This window comes from Salvelinus sp. IW2-2015, unplaced genomic scaffold (assembly GCF_002910315.2).
Source record: "Salvelinus sp. IW2-2015 unplaced genomic scaffold, ASM291031v2 Un_scaffold9068, whole genome shotgun sequence".
NCBI lineage: Eukaryota > Metazoa > Chordata > Actinopteri > Salmoniformes > Salmonidae > Salvelinus > Salvelinus sp. IW2-2015.
The window spans coordinates 7462-15914 of NW_019950327.1; the positions used below are offsets into that span (position 1 = coordinate 7462).

The 8453-nt window shown below is 49.6% G+C and overlaps 1 non-coding gene across 1 annotated transcript; it reads left to right on the forward strand.

The window, feature by feature from the left end:
- Positions 1-1248: 1248 nt before the first annotated feature.
- Positions 1249-5046, forward strand: LOC112079683 (uncharacterized). The gene is made up of 3 exons (XR_011479345.1): positions 1249-1540; positions 4270-4437; positions 4932-5046. It is a non-coding gene; the product is annotated as an uncharacterized protein (transcript).
- Positions 5047-8453: the final 3407 nt, after the last annotated feature.

An 8453-nucleotide genomic window follows, 5' to 3' on the forward strand; every position in this document is an offset into this window, starting at 1 on the left:
TAACATTCTGGTTCTCTCTCTAGGTGGAACTGTAACATTCTGGTTCTCTCTCCAGGTGGAACTGTAACATTCTGGTTCTCTCTCCAGGTGGAACTGTAACATTCTGGTTCTCTCTCTCCAGGTGGAACTGTAACATTCTGGTTCTCTCTCTCTCTAGGTGAACTGTAACATTCTGGTCTTCTCTCTCTAGGTGAACTGTAACATTCTGGTTCTCTCTCTCTCCAGGTGGAACTGTAACATTCTGTTCTCTCTCTCAGGTGGAACTGTAACATTCTGGTTCTCTCTCTAGGTGGAACTGTAACATTCTGGTTCTCTCTCTAGGTGGAACTGTAACATTCTGGTTCTTCTCTCTCCAGGTGGAACTGTAACATTCTGGTTCCTCTCTCTAGGTGGAACTGTAACATTCTGGTTCTCTCTCTAGGTGGAACTGTAACATTCTGGTTCTCTCTCTAGGTGGAACTGTAAACATTCTGGTCTCTCTCTCCAGGTGGAACTGTAACATTCTGGTTCTCTCTCCAGGTGGAACTGTAACATTCTGTTCTCTTCTAGGTGGAACGTAACATTCTGGTTCTCTCTCTAGGTGGAACTGTACATTCTGGTTCTCTCTCCAGGTGGAACTGTAACATTCTGGTTCTCTCTCTAGGTGGAACTGTAACATTCTGGTTCTCTCTCTCCAGGTGGAACTGTAACATTCTGGTCTCCTCTAGGTGGAACTGTAACATTCTGGTTCTCTCTCCAGGTGGAACTGTAACATTCTGGTTCTCTCTCCATGGTGAACTGTAACATTCTGGTTCTCTCTCTCCAGGTGGAACTGTAACATTCTGGTTCTCTCTCTCTCTCAGGTGGAACTTGTAACATTCTGGTTCTCTCTCTCTAGGTGGAACTGTAACATTCTGGTTCTCTCTTCTCTCCAGGTGGAACTGTAACATTCTGGTCTCTCTCCAGGTGGAACTGTAACATTCTGGTTCTCTCTCCGGTGGAACTGTAACATTCTGGTTCTCTCTCTAGGTGGAACTGTAACATTCTGGTTCTCTCTCTCCAGGTGGAACTGTAACATTCTGGTTCTCTCTCTCTAGGTGGAACTGTAACATTCTGGTTCTCTCTCTAGGTGGAACTGTAACATTCTGGTTCTCTCTCTAGGTGGAACTGTAACATTCTGGTTCTCTCTCTCCAGGTGGAACTGTAACATTCTGGTTCTCTCTCTCTAGGTGGAACTGTAACATTCTGGTTCTCTCTCTCCAGGTGGAACTTCAGCGTGGGGAGCTTTGAGCTGAGGTTTTTCCCGACAAAACAGCTGACCAGCAACTTCCTGGAGGAGGAGATGGCGAGCGGCGAGGCCAGTGGAAGGAGGAGCAGAGGAGCAGTGGGCAGAAGGTTATCATGGAGGAACCACAGACAACCACAGACACACAACCGCAGACACGCACAGTGACACACCTGGGTCTGGGACACCAGACCTAGTCATCAGGTGTCGGTTCCTGACTGGAAGGTGATGGCCTTCAGCACCCAGCCTGGAGGAAAGCTGGTCTGGGAACAGCAGGTAATTATACATCTATAACACCTATTAACAGCCTGGAGGACAGCTGGTCTGGAACAGCAGGTAATTATACATCTATAACACCTATTAACAGTCCTGGAGGAAAGCTGGTCTGGGAACAGCAGGTAATTATACATCTATAACACCTATTAACAGTCCTGGAGGAAAGCTGGTCTGGGGACAGCAGGTAATTATACATCTATAACACCTATTAACAGTCCTGGAGGAAAGCTGGTCTGGAACAGCAGGTAATTATCATCTATAACACCTATTAACAGTCCGGAAGACAGCTGGTCTGGAACAGCAGGTAATTATACATCTATAACACCTATTAACAGTCCTGGAAGACAGCTGGTCTGGAACAGCAGGTAATTATACATCTATAACACCTATTAACAGTCCTGGAAGACAGCTGGTCTGGGAACAGCAGGTAATTATACATCTATAACACCTATTAACAGTCCTGGAGAAAGCTGGTCTGGGAAACAGCAGGTAATTATACATCTATAACACCTATTAACAGTCCTGGAAGACAGCTGGTCTGGGAACAGCTTATACCGCCCTCTGTTCTTCATCATCATTACGCTATTGTTCTAAATGAAATCACCCTCTTCACCCTCCTCATCATCCAGTTCATTGAAGTCACATGTTCCATTATGAGTTTATATCTGGTTTCTGACTCCCGTTCATCCACTGACCACAGCAAAGCATATTTTCATTTMAAGTTTATTATGTTACTCGTTTTCTGCTCAGTAGCCAGAGCATTGCTGCCTCGCGCCTGGCCATGTGATGACTGCATGGACAGCACGGTTTTTGTTTTGTGTGGAAAAAGTGACAAAAGGGGAGTCTCATAGAAACGGCAGATTATGCRKTTTCAGATTCTATARAGAAATCACAATGTTTTACCTGCATGTGACCCGAAGGAGGATTTGATAAAGCSATGCTCCTTTCCCTGCATCTATCAATTACAATATGCAGTTATCTATTCATGTACAATTTGACAACTGGTAATYTTGTCACTCATCAGATRATTGTCKATTTCATCTTGTCCATAGGCTAAAACTCTCTTAAAATGCGTGATATTATTTAGTTCAGGTGTCGTTTCAAAGGGGAAAGGCTGACTGGTATTGTTTGTTTCCCGCTCATCACCTTGGATCGAGTCAAGGATATGTTTTGCATTATTCTGAAGGCCCACTGCAACACACAGCATGTTGTCARTTCCCTTTACAACACATGTGATTGGTAATAGAGCTACAGTAGATACAACAGTCTTGAGACAGCTTCTTTTTACACGGTAAAATGTGAAAGAGAACGGTATCAACCCGCAAGGCGCGCTTGTCAAATTATTACCCTGAACGCCAACGCTGAGAAATGGGCATAACACCATTTCATCATTACACATATTGTCGTTTTAAATTAAATAGTCTTCTTCACCCTCGTCATTCAGTTAGGTCTGATTTACAGAACATTACATTGTGAAGTAACTTGCACAGTTATCGCCCATGCCGTCCATTTSCCATTCAGTGGGCTGACATCGTTTGCCTTCGCTACACAGAGTCAAGGATATGCTTGTTATTATTGTAAAGGCCCACTGCAACACACAGCATACCACCCTGCATACCACTGCTGGCTTGCTTCTGAAGCTAAGCAGGGTTGGTCCTGGTCAGTCCCTGGATGGAGACCAGGTGCTGCTGGAAGTGGTGTTGGAGGGCAGTAGGAGGCACTCTTTCCTCTGGTATAAACAAAGATCCAATGCCCAGGGCAGTGATTGGGGACACTGCTTCTGTGTAGGGTGCCGTCTTTCGGATGGGACGTTAAACGGTGGTCCTGACTCTCGAGGTCATTAAAGATCCCCATGGCACTTATCGTAAGAAGTAGGGTGTTACCCGGTGTCCTGGCTAAATTCCCAATCTGGCCCTCAACCATCACGGTCACTAATAATCCCCAGTTTACAATTGGCTCATTCATCCCCCTCCTCTCCCTGTAACTATTCCCCAGGTCGTTGCTGCCAAATGAGAACGTGTTCTCAGTCAACTTACCTGGTAAAATAACGGTAAAATAAAAAATAAAAAAAAAATGTTCTCGTGTTAGTTTTCTCAACCTAGCCTGACTATGGCGGTTCTCGTGTTAGTTTCCAACCTAGCCTGACTATGGCGGTTCTCGTGTTAGTTTTCCAACCTAGCCTGACTATGGCGGTTCTCGTGTTAGTTTTACAACCTAGCCTGACTATGGCGGTTCTCGTGTTAGTTTTTACAACCTAGCCTGACTATGGCGGTTCTCGTGTTAGTTTTACAACCTAGCCTGACTATGGCGGTTCTCGTGTTATTTTACAACCTAGCCTGACTATGCGGTTCTCGTGTTAGTTTTACAACCTAGCCTGACTATGGCGGTTCTAGTGTTAGTTTTACAACCTAGCTGACTATGGCGGTTCTCGTCTTAGTTTTACAACCTAGCCTGACTATGCGGTTCTAGTTTAGTTTTCAACCTAGCCTGACTATGCGGTTCTCGTTAGTTTACAACTAGCCTCTATTGGCGTTCTGTTTAGTTTTCAACCTAGCCTGACTATGGCGGTTCTCGTGTTAGTTTACAACCTAGCCTGATCCAAATGTATTGTTCTGTCTTGAGACCTCCTATGGTCATTGTCAAGACAGCACAAACAGGTCTGTGACCAGGCTATCTCCAACCTCTCTTTTCAGTGTTCAGCATAGTATTGACACACGTTTCCCCTGTAGTTCTGCACGCCCATAGCCTCTGCCTGGTGGTCGGCGGGGGGAAGGTAACGCCCATCAGCCTGTTGATGACACGCCTTACAGCAGTCGTCCTGACGCGGAGGAGCAGGAGGAGAGACGAGGACATTATGGAGGCGGCTCGGGGAGCTACTGAGTCCAGCGTATACCTGGGTATGTAAACCCTAACCCTGACCCTAAACCAGACACGAACACCAGACACCATAGGCCTACACAGTCACTACGGGGAGGCACGTGGAGCTACTGAGTCCAGCGTATACCTGGGTAACCAACACGATAGGTAACAGACATCAGACTATCACAGACACTGTACCGTCAGTCACTATGGGGGAGCGATTTAATGTATCTGTACCTGCAGTAGATCAGAATACATCTCAAGGTAGACATCCTGTTATCAGCTGCTGCAGACTCACCAGATGGTTCTCAGGGGATTGGCTTTCTCACATAGCTGGAGATGCTTTTAAATAATGAAGACCGTGTGTATTGTGTGTCTGACTGTTGGCTAGCCTCTCCCCCAGGTCCTGTGATTGGTTGTCAGTGCTAAGCCTCTCCCCCAGGTCCTGTGATTGGTTGTCAGTGCTAAGCCTCTCCCCCAGGTCCTGTGATGTTGGTTGCCAGTATCAGTGTCTAACCTTCTCCCTTCTCAGGTATGTATCAGGGCCAGCTGTACCTGCAGTCGTCCGTCAAGATCTCAGAGAAGTTCCCATCTAAAGCCCTAAAGGGCCCGGCCCAAACCCGGACAACATCCCTACCATCAGATGGAAACCCTCATACGTAAGTACTTCTATGAGTATATCATTACCATAACGTTAATGACTGAGATAAACACTCCATCCATGTTCCCTTGACATAGATAAATATACTGTTATCTATCTGGAGTGTGTCCAGCCTGCTGTCTGGAGTTACAGTGTGTCCAGCCGTTGTCTGGAGTTACAGTGTGTCCAGCCTGCTGCTGGAGTTACAGTGTGTCCAGCCTGTTGTTTGGAGTTACAGTGATGTCCAGCCTGCTTCTGGAGTTACAGTGTGTCCAGCCCTGTTGTCTGGGTTACAGTGTGTCCAGCCTGTGTCTGGAGTTACAGTGATGTCCAGCCTGCTGTCTGGAGTTACAGTGTGTCGAGCCTGCTGTCTGGAGTTACAGTGTGTCCAGCCTGCTGTCTGGAGTTACAGTGTGTCAGCCTGCTGTCTGGAGTTACAGTGTGTCCAGCCTGCTGTCTGGAGTTACAGTGTGTCCAGCTGCTGTCTGGAGTTACAGTGTGTCCAGCCTGCTGTCTGGAGTTACAGTGTGTCCAGCCTGCTGTCTGGAGTTACAGTGTGTCAGCCTGCTGTCTGGAGTTACAGTGTGTCGCGGCCTGTTGTCTGGAGTTACAGTGTGTCCAGCCTGTGTCTGGAGTATGTCCAGCCTGCTGTCTGGGTCAGTGTCAGCCGTGTGTTTACAGTGATGTCGCAGCCTGCTTGCTGGAGTTACAGTGTGTCCAGCCTGCTGTCTGGAGTGAATGTTCCAGCCTGCTATCTGGAGTGATGTCCAGCCTGCTGTCTGGAGTTACAGTGTGTCCAGCCTGCTGTCTGGATTACAGTGTGTCCAGCCTGCTGTCTGGAGTTACAGTGGTCAGCCTGCCTCTGGAGTTTACAGTGTGTCCGGCCTGTTGTCTGGAGTTACAGTGTGTCCGGCTGTTGTCTGGAGTATGTGTCCAGCCTGCTGTCTGGAGTGATGTCCAGCCTGCTGTCTGGAGCTGATGTCCAGCCTGTGTCTGGAGTGATGTCCAGCCTGCTGTCTGGAGTGATGTCCGCCTGCTGTCTGAGTATGTCCAGGCCTGCTGTCTGGAGTGATGTCCAGCCTGCTGTCTGGATGATGTCCAGCCTGCTGTCTGGAGTGAATGTCCGAGCCTGCTGTCTGGAGTTACAGTGTGTCCAGCCTGCTGTCTGGAGTTACAGTGTGTGTCCAACCTGCTGTCTGGAGTTACAGTGTGTCCAGCCTGCTGTCTGGAGTTACAGTGTGTCCGGCCTGTGTTGAGTACAGTGTGTCCGCCTGCTGTCTGGAGTTACAGTTGTCCGGCCTGTGTCTGGAGTTACAGTGGTGTCCGGCCTGCTGTCTGGATTACAGTGTGTCCGCCTGCTGTCTGGAGTTACAGTGATGTCCGCCTGCTGTCTGGAGTTACAGTGTGTCCAGGCCTGCTGTCTGGAGTTACAGTGATGTCCGCCTGCTGTCTGGAGTTACAGTGTGTCCGGCCTGCTGTCTGGAGTTACAGTGTCCGCTGCTGTTCTGGAGTTACAGTGTGTCCGCCTGCTGTCTGGAGTTACAGGGTGTCCGGCCTGCTGTCTGGAGTCAGTGATGTCCGGCCTGCTGTCTGGAGTTACAGTGATGTCCGGCTGCTTCTGGAGTTACAGTGTGTCCGGCCTGCTTTCTGGAGTTACAGTGTGTCCGGCCTGTTGTCTGGAGTTACATGATGTCCGCCTGCTGTCTGGAGTTACAGTGTGTTGGCCTGCTGTCTGGAGTTACAGTGTGTCCACCTGCTGTCTGGAGTTACAGTGTGTCCGGCCTGCTGTCTGGAGTGATGTCCAGCCTGCTGTCTGGAGTACAGTGGGTCCAGCGTCTGTTCTGGAGTTACAAGTGTGTCCAGCCTGCTGCTGGAGTTACAGTGTGTCCAGCCTGCGTCTGAGTACAGTGTGTCCGCTGTCTGAGTTACAGTGTGTCCGGTGCTGTCGGAGTTACAGTGTGTCCGGGGTGCTGTCTGGAGTTACAGTGTGTCCAGCGTGATGTCTGGAGTTACAGTGATGTCCAGCCTGCTGTCGGAGTTACAGTGTGTCCAGCCTGCTGTCTGGAGTTACAGTGTGTCCAGCGTGTGTCTGGAGTTACAGTGATGTCCAGCCTGCTTGTCTGGAGTTACAGTGTGTCCAGCCTGCTGTCTGGAGTTACAGTGTGTCCAGCTGCTGTCTGGAGTTACAGTGTGTCCGGCCTGCTGTCTGGAGTTACAGGTGTGTTTGGCCTGCTGTCTGGAGTTACAGTGTGTCCGCCTGCTGTCTGGAGAACAGTGTGTCCAGCCTGCTGTCTAGAGTTACAGTGTGTCCAGCCTGCTGTCTGGAGTTACAGTGTGTCGGCCTGGCTGTCTGGAGTTACAGTGTGTCCGGCCTGCTGTCTGGATACAGTGTGTCCGGCTGCTGTTCTGGAGTTACAGTGTGTCCGGCTGCTGTCTGGAGTTACAGTGTGTTTGGCCTGCTGTCTGGAGTTACAGTAGTGTCCGGCCTGCTGTCTGGAGTTACAGTGTGTCCAGCTGCTGTCTGGAGTTACAGTGTGTCCAGCTGCTGTCTGGAGTTACAGTATGTCCAGCCTGCTGTCTGGATTACAGTGTGTCTGGCCTGCTGTCTGGAGTTACAGTGATGTCCAGCGTGATGTCTGGAGTGATGTCCAGCGTGCTGTCTGAGTACAGTGATGTCAGCGTGATGTCTGAGTGATGCAGCCTGCTGTCTGGAGTTACAGTGTGTCCAGCCTGCTGTCTGGAGTTACAGTGGTCCGGCTGCTGTCTGGAGTTACAGTGTGTCCGGCCTGCTGTCTGGAGTTACAGTGTGTCCCGCTGCTGTCTGGAGTTACAGTGTGTCCAGCTGCTGTCTGGAGTTACAGTGTGTCCAGCCTGCTGTCTGGAGTTCAGTGTGTCCAGCTGCTGTCTGAGTTACAGTGTGTCCGCCTGCTGTCTGGAGTTACAGTGATGTCCAGCCGTGCTGTCTGGTTACAGTGTGTCCAGCCTGCTGTCTGGAGTTACAGTGTGTCCGGCCTGCTGTCTGGAGTTACAGTGTGTTTGGCCCTGCTGTCTGGAGTTACAGTGATGTCCAGCCTGCTGTCTGGAGTTACAGTGATGTCCAGCCTGCTGTCTGGAGTTACAGTGTGTCCGGCCTGCTGTCTGGAGTTACAGTGTGTCCGGGCCTGCTGTCTGGAGTTACAGTGTGTCCAGCCTGCTGTCTGGAGTTACAGTGTGGCCGCCTGCTGTCTGGAGTTACAGTTGTTGGCCTGCTGTCTGGAGTTACAGTGTGTTGGCCTGCTGTCTGGAGTTACAGTGTGTCCGCCTGTTGTCTGAGTTACAGTGTGTCCAGCCTGCTGTCTGGAGTTACAGTGTGTCCGGCCTGCTGTCTGGAGTTACAGTGATGTCCAGCGTGATGTCTGGAGTTACAGGTGTGTC